Source organism: Natator depressus, chromosome 7 (genome assembly GCF_965152275.1).
Source record: "Natator depressus isolate rNatDep1 chromosome 7, rNatDep2.hap1, whole genome shotgun sequence".
NCBI lineage: Eukaryota > Metazoa > Chordata > Testudines > Cheloniidae > Natator > Natator depressus.
In genome coordinates, this window is record NC_134240.1 from 123,581,611 (window position 1) to 123,605,466 (window position 23,856).

The window sequence follows — 23,856 nt, forward strand, 5'->3', positions numbered from 1 at the left end:
CAAGTTCATCCACAGCTTCCGCTTGGGACAAGCACGCAGGCTTACAGTGCCTCAGTAGGCCCAGTCCTTCCAATTCTTCCCTAAGGAATGGGGCCCTCTCTGGGCCAGAAGTTTGCTCCATTTGCTGGAACAGGAAGAAGGCCCTGAGCCTGTTGAAAACTAGGCAATTTATCCAAGATCCTTTCTTTGCTGGTCACTGAAGAATTCAGTTTGAACTAGTACATGTAAATGTTTCCAGGGGGTGGCTTCAAAGTGGCTGATAATCAGTGGAACTCCGTAAACATTCCCCTCCTCCTCGAGGCGTTACGTACAATTCCACAAACTCAATTACATTTTTAATACAGTGGACCCCAAAGGTATTAAACCTAATTCAGTAAAGCTTATCTCAATTCCATGAAGTTTGTTGAGGATGTGGCAGGGTATTGTCAGTCTGCCACAAAGGGGATGGAAGGGCTGGGCGGGTTGTGGAATGTGCATCTGGACGACACATCTGGAAGAACTTCAGTAACAATACATAGTAAGTAACGTCTCATTCTCCTTTGAGTGTTTGTCCGTATGCCCATTTCACTGATGGCGCCCCCCAAGCAGTGGTTTTGTTAAGAAGATGGGAGTCCGGAGTAATTAGGTAAACAGTGCGGAAGAACTGCTTTCCGAGTGCAGCACTGGAACTGGAGGCCTCTGTCGGGGCACAGTGCACCATGGGCAGGTGAACTGGTGCCCAAGTGGCTGCTTTACAAATGTCTGATATCGGTAAATGTCACCGGCTGCTGCAGCCGCAGCCTGTGCTCTGGTGGAGTGAGCTCTGATTGCAGCTGGTGGATCTACTTTGGCCACCTCATAGGAGGCTTAATGACATCCGAATCCCGTTCGATAATCTCTAGGATGACACTGCAAAGCCTTTCATCCTTTCCGCACCAGAGACAGAAGCCTGGTAACGTTTAAAGAGTTTTGCTCTGTTTAAGTAGTAGCCCAAGGCTCGTCTAATTATGCAGCATCGCCTCTGGTTTCGGGAGCAATACGGGTAGATGCATTTGTTGCTTCAGATGGAATTCTGTCACTACCTTTGGGAGAAACGTAGGGTGTTTTCTCATGGATACTTTGTCGAGGGGGGACACCGTGTACAGCAGGCCGGCCATTAGTGCCTGCATTTCTCCCGCTCTTGTGGCAGAAGTTATAACAACCAGAAATGCCATTTTCATTGAGAAATGTAGCAGGGAAGAGGATGGCATAGATTTGGGCTGAGAGTACTCGGTTTAAATCCCATGAGGGACAGGTTCCTTGATAGGAAGGAACACTTTAATTAGGCCCTTCAAGAACCGAACTGCCATTGGCTGAGAAGATCACGTGGTCCTCCACCGCCAGGTGGTAAGCTGACATTGCCGCCAAGCGCACTTTGGCAGAGCTGAGGGATGTGTTCTTTCTTTCTCATTCAAGTAAGTAGTGAAGAAACTGCAAAATCGAAGAGTGATGTGGGATCACTTATTTTTGGTGGCACCAATGGGAAAACCTCATCCAATTTGCCAGGTAGGTTTGTCTTGTTGATTCTTTTCTACTGCTTAGTAGAACTTCAGAAACTTTAACCAACTCAGAGAACTGGTGGTACCTAAGGTCCCTTGGGAAGAAAATCTAAGGAATAAAGGAGTTCGGGAAAGCTGGCGGTTTCTCAGTGTTAAAGGCACAACTGCAACCTACTCTGATGCGAAGGAAGGGTTATGACACTGGCAGACCAGCTGCCAAAGTCCCCATGTCTCAGTTAAACGCTGACAAATACATAGCTGGGCTCAGTCCAGCTCACCTGTGTCTTAGTATTGTTAAAATAGGTATTAAAATTATAATAATGTATTTCATGTTTAGACTTCATGGAATGCTTGTAAGTTGCTGCCGGCATTAATCACACTCATAACATTTGTATCCCATAGTGTAAGGTAATATTTGAGTAGCTGTATTGTGAGCCTCCGTGACTGTGTAACTCACCAGACAGGAAAGACACATTAATTATTGTGAAGTGCTGATCATCAACAGAAGGTGTTTCGTCCTTCCCAACAGGAAAGGTCCATTGACACCAGAGCGTTGACTGTGGGACATTAAAGATGACAAAAGACTTTGTTGTTCTGCTCTTCCCCTATGACAATGAGTCATGCAAGTGGATTCCTCCCATCCTCTGAGTTTGCAGCTCAGAGCACATGGCAGGAGGGGGATAATGATCCCTAGCAAAAAGGAAATGGTTATCTCTATGCTGCTTGGACTAGGAGGGCAAGGGTTTTCTAGGCATAAGCAAGAGATCCCCAGCCGCTTGGCCTAGGTTAGCCCTAATGGAGATCTAGAACTTGCTTATTGTAGAGGCTTCTATTACTTTTTTAAACTTAGGATTGTGGCTCATTTGTGAATATACGTTTATCTGCTTTAACTCTGTAAATAACTCTCTGGTTTCCTTTCCTATTTAATAAATCTTCATATAGTTTATTATAGGATTGACTACAAGCATTGTGTTTGGTGTGAGATCTAAGGGGCAACTGACCTGGGGTAAGCGACTGGTCCTTTGGGACTGGGAGTAACCTGAATGTAGCTGTGATTCTTGGTGTAAGGAAGCATCTGCCACAAAGGTATGCTCACCTGGATGATTTCCCAAGGGGACTGTCTGCATCATGTTCAGGCAGTACAGCACCTGAGGAGTTTACACTTCATAATTGGTGGGTGAAATCTAAGTATAGAATTCACAGCCAATGTGGGGTTGTGACGAAGTGGGACTGTTCTTAATGGTTCCTCCGAATATTGTGGGGGTGCCTCAATTTCCCTTATGCAGTTCTTAAGTATCTAGGTGGTGGGGTAAGGGTGTATGATCACTGCAGAGCCCTAGAGGGCAGGTGTGTGCAGGGGTCTGGACACAGAGAATGGCCGACACCCTGTTTCCTGGCAACTGATGGCCTGGACCCTTCCCCCCTGCAAGGTGAGAGCTAAAGGGTTGGAGAACAAAGGAATCAGGTGACCTCCTGGCCTGGGAAAGGAACAAAGCCCAGAGGAGGGGGGGCTGGAGGGAGTTTCAGTTTGGGGCTGGCTGGGACATGGAGTGAAGGGCAGACGTGGTTGTCTGGCTCACTGCCCCCCCCAAATGGACCCAGCTGAGGGGTCCTGTTCTCTGCACCTGCAAGCTCTGGTTTAGACCATGTTCCTGTCGTCTAATAAACCTCTGTTTTACTGGCTGGCTGAGAGTCACGTCTGACTGGGGAGTTGGGGTGCAGGACCCTCTGGCTTCCCCAGGACCCAGCCTGGGCGGTCTCGCTGTGGGAAGCGCACGGAGGGGCAGAGGATGCGGAATGCTCCGAGGTCAGACCCAGGAAGGTGGAAGCTGTGTGAGCTGTGTGTCCTGCAGACAGGCTGCTCACCGGAAGGCGACTGCCCCAGAGTCCTGACTGGCTTCATGGGGAGCAGTTCCAGACCATCGCCCGGGCACTCCGTGACAACTGGTGGCAGTGGTGGGATGTACTGCACCCCGTGGATGGCGCTTCCTGCAGTAAGTGACTGGGGAGCAGTAAAACAAAGGGGGATTGATGGGGACTAGGCGTGCTGAAGATTCAGAGAGAGACGGTTTCAGGGGGCGGTTAACCCCTAGGATTGTGTGACCAGAGAAAAGGACTTTTGCAGTAACAGGGTCCCCCGGGGGACTGCAGCGAGCGGTCCCAGGGGCGGAGGAGTCTGCCGCTCGACCCTGGCAAAGAGGGGGTGACCTCGAGAAGGGCTGGCACACTAGGGGTTCTCCCTGGAAACCGTGGGGAGCTGAGAGCACACAGGCCTGTGAGTCCACAACAACTTGGGAAGAGCGGAGTGATGGCCTGTCACCGTCTTCTTAAGAAGGACATTGTAACCCTGTGCAGAAAGAGAGGGTTGAGCATTGGAAAGTTCACCAAAGCACAGTTAATCGTGCAGCTGGAGGAGGATGACCGCTCTAAGGGACAGATTCCTGACCCCAAATGGGCTATAGCAGGATCTGGGAGCAGCTGGAGTAGTAGCCAGGCATCGCCAAGACTCCTGTCCCCGACCAGACGAGGGTCTTCACGATCGGGTTCCCCATCCGGGGATCGGAGACGGACGGGATTGGAGCTGAGTCCGAGAGAGCAAGAGGACTGTGAGAGACAGCGAGAGCCCGAGAAAGAGCTGCAGAAGCAGCAGCAGCATGAACTGGCGGTGGGGGAGCGGAGAGGCCTAGGGAACCTCCCCGGGGTGAGTGGGGATAGACCCCGGGGGGCCAGTTCCGCAGGGAACCTCGAGACTAAATTGCTGCCCCTGGTTAAGGGGGGGGGGATGTGGATGCCCACCTCACTGCCTTTGAGCAGGCTGGAGATTTGAACCAGGGGGACCCTGCGGAAAAGCCCCGGTGTCTAGCTCCCTTGCTGGGTCCCAAGGCCATAGACTCTGTCGGCCAGATGGGTGGGGAGGTGGACAGGCTCCCACTCCTGACCCCAACCTATATGTCTGTGTGGAGTTTCCTGGGGCCAGGCCCCTCGGACCCCCAGTGGGAGCGGAAGGTGATGGTCAATGGGGAGACATTCCTGGGGTGGCGAGATCCTGGGACAGAGAGAACTGTTGTCAGGCCCTGGGTGGTGCAGCCTCAGAGGCTGGGTGAGGGTCCCAGGGACGAAGCCCCTCGCCCTGCCTATGGCCCAGATCCCTGTGCAGACCCAGGAGGGGTGGGGCTGGCTGGTTGTTGGGGTTCTCCAGGATATCGGCTGCGAGACCCTGTTGTGGGGTGACTGTGTCTCTTTGGGGCAGGATCCAGGCCCTGCTCCTGTAACGGCCAAGGGTTTGAATTTGAATCCAGGGAACCAATCGGTGGAGAGGGAAATGGTCAGTGAAAATGCAGATGACCTGGCTGGCAGCAGGGAGGAGCCGCTAGGCTCAGGCTACCTGCCTGCCTGTAAGCAGACCCCTGGGGCTGGGTGGGACAGAGAGATGCTCCCTGCGCCCTTGCACTCCGGAGAGGGGGCTCACGCTGGCTCTGATGCAGTGAGGAAAGCAGCGAGCTCGCTGCCTACTCCCACTGGCACAGCAAGGGCAGCGCTGAGCACAGGGGGAGCTGAGACCCCAGCTGAGTGGGGGGAGACACAGGCAGGGGAGGGGATCTGTGGGGAGTGGCAAGGTGCTTGGTAAGGAAAGTTTGGATGAGCCTAGTCAGCCTTGTGTGCTGGGACAAGGGGAATGAGATCCCAAGCTGTGTGTCTGGTAAAGGAGAAAGTGTGTCCGGCTCTTCTTGGTCTGTGGAGCAGACAGAAGGGGCCTTGCAGCCTGTGATGGTTGAGCGTTGTGCAGTTGTCTCAGAGCTGGTTCTGGATTCAGCTAAAGCCCAGGAAGGGAAGGGTCCTAAGTTTGTGTCTGCTCAGGAGAATGGCCCTGTAACTAGGTCGCATCCAGTTAGTGTCTATGTAAAATCCCAGAGACCAGACAATTCTGGTGCTTGTATTTTGCCTGTTGCTCGTGTGTGGTTGGGAAAGGGTGTCGCAACTCTGTCTAATCAGGGTGAGATCCTAGCCAGGGCACAAGGAGAGCGTGAAGGTGATGTGATTGTGTTACCTATGGAGGGTGTGGAAACCTGTAGCAAGAAGGAAAAGATTCCTGAACTTGTGTGTGGCAAAGGGAAGGAGAAGGCTTCTGACCATTTATCTAGGAAGTCTGTCAGTTTGCCTGAAAGGGGATTGTGTAGGAATCCACCGGACGGGCCATAGGTAATTCTGGATGTAAGGGAGACCCAAAAATAGTCTGTTGTTGCTCAGGAATGTGTTCCTCTAGAGCAAGCCCTAGGTAAAGAGGGTAAGAGCAGAATTTCTGGGAGGGGTGAATTGTTGCATAGAAAAGCCCTAGGGAAAGGAATCCTCATGGAGTCTTTGCAAGCAGTTTACTGCAACTGAAGGGTGTGAAAGTGATTTAATCAAGAAAGTTTCAGTTCCTAACAGCCAGAAATTTTCTGTTGTGAATGGATCCACTGACTGTCCTGTTGAAAGACCCAGTGTGGATAGCTTTGAGAAGGTCTCAGATGGAGTGAAAGCTGTTAAGAAACTTAAACAGTCCTATAACCAAGTGGCTGTGTTTGGCCAGCTTGTTGGGGAGAAGACCCAATCCAAGTTTGACCCCCTGGGGTTTTGGGGTGGCCAAAGGGCGGGCCGCAGAAACCTTCCCACATGCGGCCTGCGAGTGCTATCGACCACCCCCGACCTAAGGGAGGGCGTGAAACTGGAAGGGCCTGGTGTAACTCCTACCAAGGAATGGCAGAGACGCTGGGGCATCCATGGGAACGTTGGTGGCTTCGAACTTCCCCAGGTCACCGCCTAAAGTGACCCCGCTCAGTTCGATCTCGAAGGGGGGAGAGATGTGACGAAGTGGGACTGTTCTTAATGGTTCCTCCGAATATTGTGGGGGTGCCTCAATTTCCCTTATGCAGTTCTTAAGTATCTAGGTGGTGGGGTAAGGGTGTATGATCACTGCAGAGCCCTAGAGGGCAGGTGTGTGCAGGGGTCTGGACACAGAGAATGGCCGACACCCTGTTTCCTGGCAACTGATGGCCTGGACCCTTCCCCCCTGCAAGGTGAGAGCTAAAGGGTTGGAGAACAAAGGAATCAGGTGACCTCCTGGCCTGGGAAAGGAACAAAGCCCAGAGGAGGGGGGGCTGGAGGGAGTTTCAGTTTGGGGCTGGCTGGGACATGGAGTGAAGGGCAGACGTGGTTGTCTGGCTCACTGCCCCCCCAAAATGGACCCAGCTGAGGGGTCCTGTTCTCTGCACCTGCAAGCTCTGGTTTAGACCATGTTCCTGTCGTCTAATAAACCTCTGTTTTACTGGCTGGCTGAGAGTCACGTCTGACTGGGGAGTTGGGGTGCAGGACCCTCTGGCTTCCCCAGGAGCCCTGCCTGGGCGCACTCGCTGGGGGAAGCGCAGGGAGGGGCAGAGGATGCTGAATGCTCCGAGGTCTGACCCAGGAAGGTGGAAGCTGTGTGAGCTGTGTGTCCTGCAGACAGGCTGCTCACAGAAAGGAGACTTCCCCAGAGTCCTGACTGGCTTCATGGGGAGCAGTTCCAGAGCATCGCCCGGGGACTCCGTGACAGGGGTTTGTGCCTGGTTCCTAACAGCCTGTCCTGAGGCTGGTACTTATACTCTTGAGCCACTGCAGGCAGCGTTACAAAATAGTAAGAGGCCAATATGGCTCAATCAGGAGATCTGTAATGATACACAATCAAAAAGGAATGTGGACAAAACTGCTAAGGAGTACAAAATCATAGCACAAGCATGTAGCAACAAAACTGGAATGGCTAAGGCACAAAAGAAGTTACACCTAGCAAGGGACATAAAAGGCAATAAGAAGAGGTTCTTTAAATACATTAGGAGCAAGAGAAAGATAAAGGAAAGTGTAGGTCCCCTACTTAGCAGGGAAGGAGAACTAATACTGGATGACATCAAGAAGGCTGAGGCATTTAATGCCTATTTTGGTTCAGTCGTCCCTTGGAAAGGTTAATGGTGACCAGATGCTCAACAAGATTAACATTAACAAGGGACAAGGAACACAGAACAAAATAGGGAAAGAACGGGTTAAAGAATATTTAGATAAGTTAGATGTATTCAAAGTGCCAGGGCTTGACGAAATTCATCCTAGGATACTTAAGGAACTAGTTGAAGCAATCTTAGATCCTTTAGCAACTATCTTCGAGAACTCATGGAGGATGGGTGAGGTCTCAGAGGACTGGAGGACAAACATAAATTTTGTCGTGTCCGTCACGCAACATGGTGGTGCTGACTCCTGAGCACAACTCATGCCAAATTAACCTAATATCCTTCTTTGAAAGGGTTACTGGCCTAGTGGATAGGGGGAAGCAGTAGACGTGATATATCTTGATTTTAGTAAGGCTTTAGATACAGTCCTATATCGTACTCTCATAAGCAAGCTAGGGAAATGTGGTCTAGATGAAATTACTGGGGAAATGTGGTCTAGATGGATGCTTAATTGGTTGAAAGACCATACTCAAAGAGCAGTTATCAGTGGCTCCCTGTCAAACTGGGAGGGCATAGTCACTGGGGTCCTGCAGGGATCGGTTCTGGGTCCACTATTATTCATTATTTTCATTAATTACTTGGATAATGGAGCAGAGAATATGCTTATAAAATTTTCAGATGCCACCAAGCTGAGAGGGGTTGCAATCACTTTGGAGGATAGGAATAGAATTCAATATGACCTTGACAAATTAGAGAATTGGTCTGAAATCAGTAAGATGAAATTCAATAAAGAACAAGTGCAAAGTATTTCACTGCAGAAGGAAAAATCAAATGCACAATTACAATTACAAAACAGGGAATAATTGGCTAGGTGGTAGTTCTGCTGAACAGGATCTGGGTGTTACAGTGGATCTCAAATTGAACATGAGTCAACCATGTGATACAGTTGCAAAAAAGGCTAATATTATGGGGTGTTGAAGGAAATAATTTTCCTAAGGTTTACCCTGACTCAGTTTCCATATAAGGAGTCATTTATTAGTCCAAAGGCCACACAGTATGCTCCATATCCTAGCAACAACACAGTTGTAAGAATTTTGGGCAATACTTGTAACAGGATCAGGCCAAGTAGATACCTTCCCATCATGGCATAACTCCAGATAGTAAGGAAAAGCTCTGACAAAGACATGCATAGAAAACCTTGCTTTTTATACATTATAACAAACAAGTGATGTCATTGCTAATTATTAGAACTTAGCTAAAGCCAGATGAAGCAGTTTAGGACTGAACCCTGCTCTAGTCATGGTGTTCTTATCTCACTTTGCTCTATTTTCCCCTAGCTCCTGGACTAAGCATTTCTTTCTAAACAAACTTATATAACTATTTATTTACTACACCCAGGACCCGATTAACCATGTTTTCTTTATTCCTATTTCTACAACACAACCCTTAAATAGGACAATGCTTTTATTTCAAAGGGTCACTACAAGTTAAACTCAAACAACTCTTCTTTCTCACGATATCATTCTTTTTGGTCATACGCTTTGAGACTTGCACCAATGCTAACATCCAAACTCAATTTAAAACCATAGTTCGCCTAGTTCTAACGTGGACCTAATCCCTATACGTGTATTAACAGGTATTTAATATATTAGACATGGGAGGTAACTGTTCTGCTCTGCTCAGCACTGGTGAGGCCTCAGCTGGAATACTGTGTCCAGTTCTGGGCGTCACATTTTTGGTAAGATGTGGATAAATTGGAGAGAGTCATCGGAGAGCAACAAAAATGATAAGAAATCTAGAAAACCTGGTGTGTGAGGAAAAGGTTAGAAAAACCTGGGCATGTTTAGTCTTGAGAAAAGACGACCGAGGTGGACCTGATCACAGTCTTTGAATCTGTTACGGGCTGTTCTAAAGAGGACTGTGATCAATTGTTCTCCATGTCCACTGAAGGTAGGACAAGAAGTAAGGGGCTTAATCTGCAGCAAGGGAGATTCAGGTCAGATATTAGGAAAATCTTGCTAACTATAAGTATCGTTAAGCACTGGAATAGGCTTTGAAGGGAGGCTGTGGAAACCCTGTCAGAGGTTTTTAAGAACAGGTTAGACAAACATCCATCAGGAATGGTCTTCATATACTTGGTCCTGCCTCAGCACAATGGGCTGGACTTCATGACCTCCCAAGGTCCCTTCCAGCCCTAAATTTCTATGATTCAAACTTCTTGAAATGGGGAGAAGGACGCCTGCACCATTGACGACATCCATCCAATCACCATGCTTTGAGATGCAGTGACCCCAGGTTCGGGTGTAGGGTCTATCCCTGTTTCTCAGATAGTAGGTCTGGGATCAGAGGTAAGGGTTTGGGTTGGAATACTGACAGGCTCAGAAGATCTGTGAACCATAATTGTCTGGTCACTCTGCAACTATGCAGCTTAGCTTGGCCGAGTCCTGTTTGAGATTGTGAAGCACAGTGAGAATCAGTGGGGTTGGGGGGAGTGGTAAGCAGGGTTCCTGACCATGGTATCAGAAACACATTTGCTATTGACCCCAGACTTGAGACATCCCTCCCCTTGAGCAGAATTTTGGACAATTATAGTTGTGTTGAGTGGTGAAGCGATCCATCCTGGGATTGCCCCAGTCCATGAAGATGTCTGCCAGAATCTTGTCTTTGATTTTCCACTCATGATTTGGAAGGAAATGCCTGCTGAGTTTGTACCTGCAACCCAGGTAAGTGTACTGCTGCTAGGCAAACTTGATGTTTGATGCATCATTCCAGAGCCTGACAGCATACTGGCAGAATGGGGAAGACCTGGCACCACCTTAATTGTAGATAGAGAACACGGTAGATGTGTTGTCGGTCCTGATCTGCACTGACTGCTCCTCTATTCGGTGCAGGCATTCTGTACAGCTCTGAGTTCTAAAAGATTGATGTGCATTCTCCTCTCCCTTGGAAACGCACACGTGTATCCTCAGTTTATCCATCTGTGTGCCCCATTCCAGCAAGGATGCATCTGTGACAACGGTCTTGGGCAGTAGAGGTGTCTGGAAGTGGGCCCTTCTGCAGGCATTCACTGGATTCTTCCACCACTTTGGTGAATATAGGACCATGGGTGGGAGGATGAGAGGCATAATCAGGTTATGTTTTGAGGGTGTGTAAACCAGCTTCAATCAATCCTGCACAAAGTGGAGGTGAAATGTGGCATGCAGCATCACAAAGGTGCAAAAGGCCATATGACCTAGAAGAGTGAGGCATGACCTTACACACGTATGTGGGTTTCCCTCCAAGGGAGAATTGGAGCAGACAGGTTCTCAAATCTGTCTTCAGGGAGGCAGACCCTGGATCTAGAAGAGTCTAGGATTGTGCTGATGAATTTGATCCTCTGCACTGGGGTTAAGGTTGATTTCTGTTTGTTGATTGTCAAGCCCAATCTCTGGAAAGATTGTTGCAGATTGCTCTGGGGGTCTGTTGAGGAGAATTCCCCCATATTAGCCAATTGTCCAGGTAAGAGTATATGTTGATGTTGCGTCTTCTCAAATAAGCTGCCACTACCAACAGTCACTTGGTGAATACTCTCAGTGCTGTGGGGAGTCCAAAGGGCAGTACTTGATATTGATAGTGGTCCTGACCCACTGTGAATTTTAGGCACTTCTTGGGGAGTGGAATGATGGAGAGAGTGACCATTCTGAGCTTCAGTTTGCAAACAAAAGTGCTGAGGTTCCGCACATCTAGGATGGGTCGCCAGCCTCCCTTTTTCTCCAGAATGAAATTATAGTTGCTGGAAAAGGCCTCCCCCCTGTATTGTGGAGGGCCCTCTTCTCTCGTTTCAAGATAAAGGAGAATGAGGCCCTCTTGACATAATAGATCCTCATGAGGTAGGTCTCTGATAAGGGATAGGAAAGGGGGATTTTGTGTAGGCATCACCGAAAACTGGATGGATAATCCATGTGTTATTGTGACCATGGTCTATTGAGCAGCAGTGGTGATTGTCAAAGCATGCCTAAAGTGGACTAAATGACTTCCAAGGGGGAGGTCTGGAACTTCTGGAGTTGATGGAAGTAGAACACATCACTCGACCGTCCCATCAAAATGAATGTTTCTGGGACTGGGAAGGCTGCCTGGTTTAGAATGGAGCAGTGAGTTGTCTCTTCCTCTGGAAGCGATAATGTTTTCTTGATGGTTCTGACAACTTTTGATGGTAGAAGGGTGGTGCAACTGGTATCTGTGAAGGGTAAGGCTGTTTGGTATGTCTCCTCTTAGGAATTAGTATGTATACTCCAAGGAAACACAGGGTGGCTTGTGAGTCCTTCAGTGTACGGAGGACTTACAAACTGCACATTTGCTGGGAATGTGCACTCTTCCCAGACAATAGAGGCACTTTGAGTATCCATCTGAGGCTCAGATAGCCTCCTTGCATGAGGGGCAGCATTTGAATCAGGGAGAACTGAATAGCGCCATACTGGTGAAAAAGCAGAATTCTGAAGAACTAACGGTTGCAACCAGCAATCAGAAAAAATAATCACAAACTAAACTATTAACAACGCTCCCTCAGTTCTCGTCCCCTAATGCCCCTACTCTACTTGCACTACATTGATGGCATCTTCATCATCTGGACCCATGGAAAAGAAGCCCTTGAGGAATTCCACCATGATTTCAACAATTTCCACCCCACCATCAACCTCAGCCTGGACCAGTCCACACAAGAGATCCACTTCCTGGACACTACAGTGCTAATAAGCAATGGTCACATAAACACCACCCTATACCGGAAACCTACTGACCGCTATTCCTACCTACATGTCTCCAGCTTTTATCCACACCACACAATCCATTGTCTACAGCCAAGCTCTACGATACAACCGCATTTGCTCCAACCCCTCAGACAGAGACAAACACCAACAAGATCTCTGTCAAGCATTCTTACAACTACAATACCCACCTGCTGAAGTGAAGAAACAGTTTGACAGAGCCAGAAGAGTTCCCAGAAGTCACCTACTACAGGACAGGCCTAACAAAGAAAATAACACAACGCCACTAGCCGTCACCTTCAGCCCCCAACTAAAACCTCTCCAGCGCATCATCAAGGATCTACAACCTATCCTGAAGGACGACCCATCACTCTCACAGATCTTGGGAGACAGGCCTGCCCTTGCTTACAGACAGCCCCCCAACCTGAAGCAAATACTCACCAGCAACCACATACCACACAACAGAACCACTAACCCAGGAACCTATCCTTGCAACAAAGCCCGTTGTCAACTGTGTCCACATATCTATTCAGGGGACACCATCATAGGGCCTAATAACATCAGCCACACTATCAGAGGCTCGTTCACCTGCACATCTACCAATGTGATCTATGCCATCATGTGCCAGCAATGCCCCTCTGCCATGTACATTGGCCAAACTGGACAGTCCCTACATAAAAGAATAAATGGACACAAATCAGATGTCAAGAATTATAACATTCAAAAACCAGTCGGAGAACACTTCAGTCTCCCTGGTCACTCGATTACAGACCTAAAACTTGCAATTCTTCAACAAAAAAACTTCAAAAACAGAAACAGAAACTTCAAAAACAGTCTCCAACGAGAGACTGCTGAATTGGAATTAATTTGCAAACTGGATACAATTAACTTAAGCTTGAATAGAGACTGGGAGTGGATGGGTCATTACACAAAGTAAAACTATTTCCCCATGTTTATTCCCCTACCCCCACCCACCACTGTTCCTCAGACATTCTTGTCAACTGCTGGAAATGGCCCACCTTGATTATCACTACAAAAGATTCCCACCCCACTCTCCTGCTGGTAATAGCTCACCTTACCTGATCACTCTCGTTACAGTGTGTATGGTAACACCCATTGTTTCATGTTCTCTGTGTATATAAATCTCCCCACTGTATTTTCCACTGAATGCATCCGATGAAGTGAGCTGTAGCTCACGAAAGCTTATGCTCAAATAAATGTGTTAGTCTCTAAGGTGCCACAAGTCCTCCTTTTCTTTTTGTGAGTACAGCTGCTACTCTGTAAACTATTAAACTGTAACTAACTAGTAAAGAAAGGCTGGCAGCCTATCAGACAGTCAGGGCTCCAACTCTAAGCCGCGAGGCAGTGAGGGGGACTGAATGGCAGGCAGTGAGCCTTGCCCTTACATGCCCATGCCACAGAGCACAAGGGCTGGCGAGCGCATGTGTGCCATATGGATACAGCTCGCCAAAAACACTTCAGTCTCTGGCACACGAGGCGCATGTGCACCATCAGTGGAATGTGCAGATGGACAAAAACTCAAAGGAGAACAAAGAATTATCGGCACACAGAGGTAAAGCACTATTCAGTGATAAGTTTTATTATTACTACTAGAAAATGTACTGTAGGGAACAAAACTTCGTTAGACAGGGAAGGACTAAATAACCTAGGAGGCCTTTTCCATCTCTTCTTGAGCTATCTAGCATAGGGACTTCTATAGCAGCAATCACTGTAATATCTACGTGCTGGAAATACCTATTGTAGTTCATATCCATATGTCCATGAATCAAGAGCCTGTTAATTTTTTTGCTGGCAAGAGCCCACCCAGGAAGCCTCAGTGGGGATGGGTGTCCTAGAAATATGGCAGGGAGAAGATTTAATGAGTGAGAAAAAATACTATGTATCCACAACTTATCAGAAAGATTTTCTGTTAATGCTTTTCCATGTCAGCCCTTTACCGCAGCCCAATAGCTTCCCAAAGCAGCTTGTCAGCTCGAGAGTAAATCGAGTTTCTAGTATGTGGTAAAGATGTGGCCATGCACAGCACATTCCTTCCATTACCGTTTCTACTCTTTCTGCACAGCACGTGCATAGACTTTTCCCCAAATGAGTCAAAATCCTTTGATGGAGAAAGTTCGTCCCTACACTAACCTAACTGACATGCCGTAGCAATCAATAACTGGAATGCTTTTTGTCCTTTGCACTGGATACAAACAAATGTAGTGCTGAATTTCCTGTAGTCAAATGTGTGTATGGAAATAATACAATGAAGACACTGTACACTTCTAGAGCATTACTGAGGTCACACAGCCTTTCAAAACATTGTCTCATAACTTCCCCCCAGCTCTGCGAAGTAGACAAATAAATAGAATTATCCCCATTTCCCATATGGAAAAATGGATGCAGAGAGAAGTTAAAGCCAGCATTTTTTAAAATGTGAAAATTAAGGGAAAGAGCTATTTGATCAGCCATCTAGGAGGTGAAGCAGTGCTATTTAGCACAGGGGATGGCATACCTGAGGAGGACAGAATGCATTTGTAGTGGAGGAAGTTCATGTGGACTCTGGATTTTTTGCAGAGAAGCTCTGAATCTGAGGAGCAAACACGAAGGAAGTGGACATGGGGGGAGGAAGAGAGAGGGCTATTGGGAGGATGGATGAAGTGGTATGATAGAAGAGCAAAAAAGTCAAGTGTGGAGAAGAGGGTGGAGCTGAGCATGGAGGCCACGGAGGAGTTGAAGTTTTGTGAAGGAGAAGGTCAAAAAGAGCAGAGGAGAAATCAGAGTTGGTGCTGGGTGGACGGTAATAGAATGACAGAGTAACTGGGAGGCCTGTCCTAATGTGGATTGCAAGCACCTCTCTCACTTGGCACAACAAGGCCATGACCCTTACTGGGCTGCTGGGTGCTGCTGCAATACAAAAAATAATGGGGAGGAAGAAAATTAGCTACGTCAAGGAGATAACCTGGTTTCAGAGAGAGGAAGCAGCGTTTGGAGAGGACAAAGTCAGGAGAGTGACCAAGATGTGCATGGGGAGGCCTGACCAGAACTGCAGGTCAGATTAGAGAGAAGTCGAAAGGCAGAGAAGTCATCAGCATGGAAGCTGAAGTCACCCAGGATAAGAGCAGAGAGCTGAGATGAGAGGAGAAGGGAGAACCGGGCATCAAAGTCTGAGGTGGATGACAGGGCAAATAAGCGACCGTCACATGGAGAGAGCAGGGACTTTTGGAGTGAGCTAGGAGCAGAGCCAATCAAAAAACAGAATTTCTGTCCTGCAACAAATTCTGACATTTCAAAATGTTTTCATCCCAAATTAGGCTGAAAAGTTAAATAACAAAGTTTTTCAAGGGACAGAAAGTTCTACAAAAATTCTATTTGGAAACATCAAAACATTTAATTTCAATATGAATCTGTGTCTCTTTTTGATGCATCATGGTATTCCCTCTGGTTAAACCACTGCAGTGCATCATGGGAAATATACTCCTACCTCAAAATATTTCAGTTCACTCTTCCAGGTGCAAAATAAACTAATTTCCACACCTGTGAAATTTTCCTGAAGAAAATTTTCATTTTGAAGAAACTGCATTTTCTGTTGAAAACCCATTTCAATTGACAGGTTTCTGAGCAGCTCTGCCCAGCCGTGAGGAGGAAGGTGTGATGACAGGAAGCCCTTTATAGACTCATTTTCAAAGAGGAAAGTGAAGAATTGGGTAAATCTGTCTGGGTCTCCATGAACTACCGAGAAACATGATTTAGCAGCTGTGTAATATGAATCAGATGCATTTTACCCGCTCCCTCCTTCGACTGGGTAACAAGTTGGGGAAGTATCGCCTGAACGCCATGAGCTGTGAGACAGGTATTCACATCATACCTACAGCTATAGGGCCTGCTCCTACAACTGCCTCAGCACGGGAGACTCCTGTGCCCAGGCAGAACTCCCAGGGGATCTCTGTGCTGGGTACCGGGGCCCAGCCCTGCAGAAAAAGTTACAGGTTTGGACCACGAACGTATAACATGGGAATTGCCTTTGTACTCTGCAGAACTTTGCTGTACATCTTTCCTCTCCCTCAACTTTTTGTTGAATCTCTAGTTATAGGAATTTGGGGCAAGTTAGATACACAGCTGTGCAGGCAAAATGTACATGCAATTGCATGCCAAGATTGTTTGGAAACGTGGCCCATTACTTTCCATAGTACAAACACTATTGGGAGGGAATAGGGAGCGGTTAAATTGGTTGTTGCAACTATGTGCTTTTGTCTGTGTGCAAAAGCTTGATTTATACAACCACTTTTCTTCTGTATTTAGTATCACCATGTGTCACTGATTATATATTTAAATTGCAGAAATTAGTGAAACCTCTTGACTTCCTCCTTTTAGCTTCCCTGTCAGACTGGGCTGCCTTCAGCCATTATCCAAAACCCTTGGAAAACAGATGGAACCCGAGTAAGGCACTTGTTGTACCTGTGCAGGAGAAACCACTGCTTATTATGGACTAACTGTCATGCATAGGCAGCACCACAGACGTCCCTCGTGCTTTGCAAACATGCAGTTAAGACATTGTCCCTATCAAAGCAGCTTACAGTCTATACAAGATAGTGTCAGAGGCTGAACAAAAAAGGCACACTGCAGTTTGTAAATAAAGTTCTTCTGCCTGGGGATCTTTAGTTCAGCCTGCCCCAGAAGGCAGCCGCAAAACATCCCCACTTCCCAGCAGGTGTTTCATATGCTCTGCAGGGGTGTCTGCCCCTGAGTTGTTACTAAGCAAAGGGTCACAAAAAGAAAACACAAACAAGTCTGATTTACTTGCACATGCCTTCCAGGAGAAGCAGCTAGCCCCGCCTGACTCCCTCTAGATTTCTTCCCACCTTGAGGAAAAGGTCGCCTTTAGATAAGTGATACTCAGACCTCAGTGGTTCAGGAGCCAAATTAGCAATCACCCAAAGGAGCCACAGTCATGTGAATTCATTGGTTTATTTACTATTGTTATATGTATTATTCTTATGCAAAATGACTGGCCAAGTATTATTATTTTATAAACTACAATTGGTTAATAACATAGTAAAAGCCTCCTGATTGGTTAATAATTAAATCACACAGTGTTTTTTAATATCATATGCCATAAGTGCTGGAACTAGGGGTGCGGGGTGTGTGATGTGGTTTCCATTATATACCGGGTTTACAGTTTGGTTCAATGGCTCTCAGAACCCCCACTGTTCCAGCGCCCCCGTCATGCTGCAAAGAGCTGCAGGGGAGACGTTCAAGAGCCACTTGCAACTCCAGAGCCTCAGTCTGAGTATCACTGCTTTAAATACTCCCTTTGCTTCCCAACATGCTTTGCCAGAAGGTAGAACTACTAACATGGCTGCCATAGTGGACTACACTCCCCAGCCTGCCTTGCTTACCTGTTTCTCAGAGAACTATTAGGGCCAAACCTGCCTGATACCTCTTCACTGAGAGAGGAGTGGGAGAGTAGTTCCAACCCACCCTGCTCATGAAAATCTGGCTTCAGGCCCTAAAGCCTGGGTCAGCAGAATGGGTTTCTTTATAAGCCCCAGCCCACTTCCTCACTCTGAGTCTGGGTGCCCCTGTCCTACACAGATTTGTGTAAGCAAACTTGGAACAGGATGGTGATGGCCCACTAGGGTTCAAAGCACCTGTACAGCTCATGACACATGGATATCAATAGTTAAGGGACAAGGCATGAGGGTCAGAACAGATCAGCCATAGAAGGCAGGCAAAAGAAGTGGGATTTAAAGCAGAGATTTGAAGGGGCAATTGAGCAATCCTGGAGCATGGGAAGAGGTCACTGTTTCTAATGTAAGAGCAGTGTCACCAGAAGGGAAAGTAATAAAGGACAAGGAGACCAGAGAGTAAAGTGCAAGAGGAGTTATAGGTGGAAATGGGGGCTGGGACCAGGTGCCTAGATATTTTGAAAGTGGGAGCCCTAGAGAGACCTAATAGATAGAACGTTGCCAGGGCAGAACTCCGTGCAGAGCCCTAAAGGTGAGGACAATGCCCCTAGCATTTCTACTGGACAAATTTAGCATGACTTAAAGGACGACTTGCTTTGTCTTGTCTCCAGGTTAAGAAGGTATTAAATAGGCTGAGCTTTAAGTCTTTCAGTCCCAGGGTGTGTCTCCTCTAAGAAAAGAGCTGTGGTCTAAGCACGGGTTAGCTAACACAGGCTCACTAAAGTGAGATAAAATCTTGCAGTTTTCACATGTGTTAGCAGGTTGAGATAAACTAACTTGTGAAAACTACAAGCCAATGTACCTTCACTAGTTACTTCGTGTTAAAAATACACCTGTTCTTCTCCTGAAGACAAGAGCCTCATCTAGACAAAGGGAATGGGGATGGAAAGGTCCAGCACCTTGAAGGAGGCAGTTACAAACTCCACAGAGCAAGCCCTATTTCCCTGTCAGATCTTTCCGATTGCTCCTGTTTGGGAGTGGAGGTCCCAGCTCTGCATCCTGCTGCTAACACTTTTTAATCTTCTCCTCTCTCAGGCTGCTCAAAACCAAATGCCACGTCCAACTCACAGCATGTGACCTGCTCCTAGTATCCAGCCTGTTTTTTTGTGTTAAAAGAAGCATAACCCTAAACATCCCCCGGCTGCTTGACGCAGAAGCCTGACAGGTCTGGTTTTGTTAATGTAACATTAGGGTTAGGAAGAGACGCTCCAGATCCTCTGACTCTTCTGCTGGAGACCGTGAACGTCATCTTTGAAGAAGGAAACCTACCACCCTTAAACCATGGAGTAGCTCGGCCAGTAACCAAGAAGGCATCACTGGTCCCTAGAGATCTGGCCAATTACCACCTGCTATCCCTTTCTGGGGGGAAAGAGCAGCCTCCCGTGCCACCTCGCCACACCCCGAGGCCCTGGGCCCCTCAGGGTCCTGCTCTCCAGGCATGAAAGGTGGAATGACACAGAAGGGGAAACACAGGGTTCAGATGAGAGTCTCAGCGTAAGCTGAAGACCGCAGGCGCCGCCAGCCACCTCCTGGAAGAGGCAGTGCCCCCCCGGGAACTACCAGACATGATTTTTAAAAGCACCAGTTCCAAAGTCATCAATCTGCTGTTCATTCTACTGACAGAAGCACGGGGAGAGTTCGCCACCCTGTGGCTCTTCAAGTTATTGCCAAATGTACCCATGGGCTGGGGAGACAGACCATGCAGACGTTTAAAAACCCGCACTGGCCCCTACATCACCCCTGTCTGACCCACACAGGGAGGGGATGCTCACATAGATCTCTCCCTCTTATACCCAGAATGGATGCTACAGAGACCTATGCATCGGGCCTGTGCTGGGGAAGGGGGTGGACAAGACGCTCCCTCTCTAAGGATCTCCTGGCAGCTGCGGCCAGGAAGAGTCCCAAACAGATTGGCTCCATTGGAGATCCACTTTCAGGGAGCTGGAAGGGGGAAACCACCAGGAGTCACAGCTGGTGCAGAGGCATAAGGCTACCATGCAGATGGGCCTGCTCAGATCCCAGGGGATCCACCAGATTTGGGCTCTACAAGGGGAGGTACCTCCCTATAATGGGACAATGTGGGAGGGGAAGGGGGAGACAGGACAGTTAGGAAATCCTCATGGAGATTGCCATCCCCAGAATTCCCTCCCAGGGATTTTCTGTGGGACGTGACGGACTGAGCCCCTTGCTGTTTGTGCCCCATGGACTCAGGCACAGCCGTCACATGCCGATTTATCAGCCTGGTGTCTGGAAACAAGGATGTGTAGCAGTTTCTGAAATTCTGCAGCAATCCCATTTCCAAGCCCACAGTGTTCCTTTCTATTCATTTTCTCTCTTACGAGTAACTATATCAAATGCAAAATACCATGTAGTGCTACACTTATATTGAGAATTTAAATAATCAGTCAGGAAATATGGCAGCTAAGGTTTCTCCAATAACATTACATTGTCCCAGTACATATATGAGTGTGGTACAGGTAACTGTGTTGTAAAGAATGGTTCCAGCTAGTCTGTAACTTTAAATAGATAGCTGAATACTCAGATGGGAAATAAGGGTGAACTCTCCCCAGCTGGTTTTCAGCTGAAGTCAGTACTTGGCTATCACTTGTTTGCTGAAGGGTATAAAAAAGGGAACACTTAAAGGGTTCATTGCTAACACCTGCCTGCCCATACGGGAGCCAACCAGTATGGGTCTAAGCTAGTGACTCTGGGAATGGGGAGTGCCCTGGGTGGGGCAGTGGGGGAGGGGTGTGCAGGGCTGAGGGGATGGGGTATGCGGGTGTGGAGCTCTAGGGGAAGGGTGTGGGGAGAAAGAGCTAGGGGAGGGGGGTGTGCGGGAGTGGGGATGTGGGAGAGGGGTGTGTGGGACTGAGAGGATGGGGTGTGTGGGTGTGCCCGGGAGCAGGGCTGTGGGGGAGGGGTGTGTAGGAAGTGGGGAGGGGTGTGGGGGAGCAGGGGCTGTGGGGGAGGGGTGTGTAGAAAGGGGGAAGGGGTAGGGCTGTGGGGGGTGCAGGAAGAGGGGAGGGGTGTGGGGAGCAGGGGTGGTGGGGGAGGGGTGTGTAGGAAGGGGGTGGGACGGGGCTGTGGGGGAGGGGGGTGTAGGAAGGGGGGAGCAGGGGCAGTGGGGGAGGTGGTGTGTAGGAAGGGGGAGGGACAGGGCTGTGGGGGAGGGGGGTTTAGGAAGGGGGAAGGGAGGGGCTGTGGAGGAGGGGGGTGCAGGCCAGGGCTTGGGGGGCCCCATTTTCTCACCTCTCCCCCGCCCCCTTCAGCGGCTGGCACGCCCGGGCATGACCGGGAACGGGCAGCTGGAGGAGCAAGTGCAGGCAGCTCGTTGTCCTGGGCGGCCACAGGGCAGCCGGGCAGCCCTGGCCCGGGCGGCTCTGGTCCGGGAGAAGCCGGTGAGCACCCCTCAGGCAGGGCAGGGGAGTGGGGTCCCTGCCTGCACCCCCTGCCCCCGGCAGGCTCAGAACTCAGGACTTGGCCCTTCAAAGCACGGCTCTTGTGCTGGGGTCACAGGAACACACCCCAGCCAAGCGCAGCACGCGCCCCCGTGTGCACACGCACGTGCACACACACACCACGCAAACCTATGGACACCCTCAGACCCCTCCCTTGGCTACGGCGAACTGGGGCAACTGCTCTGGGCCCCGCGCTTTGTGGGCTCCTGGGCTTCAGTGTGCCTGTGTCCTGCAGGGGGTGCTGGGGTGGGGTTGGGGTGCCCGGGGGACCAGGCTGGCCCGGGGTTGGGGTTACGGGTTCAGGGGGCCAGGCCGGCATGGCGGGCTGGCAGGGGGCCTGGCGCCAGCAGCGGGGGTCGGGCCTGCACTCACAGGTGGGAAACACGCATTGTATTTATCTTTCTTGTTCACCTGCCGCCACACCGACCGCCAGCATCCCAGCACCGCCGGACCACGCCAGCACCAGGCTGACCCCATCCAGTGCCCTTCCGCCCTGGACCCCTCCTTCTTCCAGGACCCCGCAGAACATGGGGGCCCCTCGCCCCTAGCACAGGTGCCACCCTGTGACTCTCCATAGTCCTTCGTCCCCCCAGCACTGGTGTCCCCTCCCCACACCAGATCTCACCTGTATAAAAAATGTGAAGGGGCCCATACAGGCCGATTTGTCCCGGGGCCCCGCAACCCCCTCGGGATAGCCCTGGACACACTGTCACACGTACACCAGCACACATGTGCACACACCCCTAGAGGCGGATTAAGATTTTTTTGGCACCCTGGGCACAAAGAACATTTGGGCCCCACACCCCCTGGGGGCCCAGGGGTGCCAGAACCAGAGGTGCCAGGCCCACCCACTTTTTTAACGTGGGCATAATAGCCTTAGGCGGGTGCTGTACTTGGCGGTGAGAAGTTGGTGATCAGCTCCCCTGGTGCGAAGTGCAGCCCCTGCTAGCAATGTTCCCGCCCTGGCTTCTTCCCCGCGGGAGGTGGGGTTGTGATGAGGCGGGACCATTCTTAATGTTTCCTCTGAATAGTGTGGGGGTGCCTCAGTTTCCCCTAGGCAGTTCTTAAGTATCTAGGTGGTGGGATGGGGTGTATGATCGTTGCAGAGCCCTAGAGGACAGGTGTGTGCAAGGGTCTGGAAACAGAGAATGGCCGACACCCTGTTTCCTGGCAAATGATGGCCTGGGCCCTTCCCCCCTACAAGGTGAGAGCTAAAGGGTTGGAGAACAAAGGAATCAGGTGACCTCCTGGCCCGGGAAAGGAACAAAGCCCAGAGGAGGAGGGGCTGGAGGGAGTTTCAGTTTGGGGCTGGCTGGAGACATGGAGTGAAGGGCAGACGTGGTTGTCTGGCTCACTGCCCCCCAAAATGGACCCAGCTGAGGGGTCCGGTTCTCTGCACCTACAAGCTCTGTGTTAGACCATGTTCCTGTCGTCTAATAAACCTCTGTTTTACTGGCTGGCTGAGAGTCACGTCTGACTGTGGAGTTGGGGGGCAGGACCCTCTGGCTTCCCCAGGACCCCGCCTGAGCGGACTCGCTGGGGGAAGCGCACGGAGGGGCAGAGGATGCTGAATGCTCCGAGGTCAGACCCAGGAAGGTGGAAGCTGTGTGAGCTGTGTGCCCTGCAGACAGGCTGCTCCCAGAAAGGAAACTTCCCAGTCCTGACCAGCTTCATAGGGAGCAGTTCCAGAGCATCGCCCAGGGACTCCGTGACAGGGTGTTAAGGTGGGCCTTAGCCCCACCACCATCACGGGGTCCTGGGCCCTGCTCCTCCTTTCCCCCCACTCCAGGCCCTGCACCCCTAGAGGGTGGGACCTCAGGAAAGATGAGGATCAGGAAGTGGGGCCCCAGTTCCTGAACCACTGGCTCCCCCACTTCTACCCAGCTTCCAGCACTCCTGTGCGGGGCCCTGGGGTATGGGCTCCATGGGCCCATGCGATAATCTACCATTGCACACACCATCATATGCACATGGATTCACACTGTCACACCCGTGAATATGCACAGACACACAGTCACACACACCATCACACGTGCACATGCATGTACACACAGTCATATACACACACCATCAGCTGTGTGCACGTGCACGTACACTCACAGGCACTCACCAGCATGTGTGCACACACGTACAGACACACCATCACATATGTGCACACTCAGATACAAACACACCATCATACACGTGTACGCCACGCCACACCACACAGGTGCACAGACAATCAGTCAGACACATGCAGAGACACTCACACCATCACACAGGTACACACACACTTTGACACACATTGTCACATGCATGCATAGACACATATTCACATGCTCCAGGCTGAAATTCCAGGTCCAGGTTGCATGCACCCAAATTCTGGAAATATTCAGATTCAGCCCAGAAAATAGCCCCGGAGCTGCCGTGGAAATGGGGCATAAACCAGCCAGCTTGAACCAGCCCCGCCTGCCCGAGCTGAGGGGAACGCCATAGGGCACCGGGGCCCGGGAGCTGGGGAACTGTCCACTCACAAAGGGACAAGGGCCCCAGCTTGCACCCCTCCTGGTGTCCGCTGAGGCAGTGTTTTCCCCAGGAATTGAAATGGGGGGTGGGTGTTTGAATTTACAGCAGGGGGAGGGGGGGTCAGGGCCGATGAGGGGTGAGACCGTGAGGGTGAAGGTGGCTCTATGGCACCATAGTAAAAACTGAAAAATGTTTCATGACTATTTTATTAG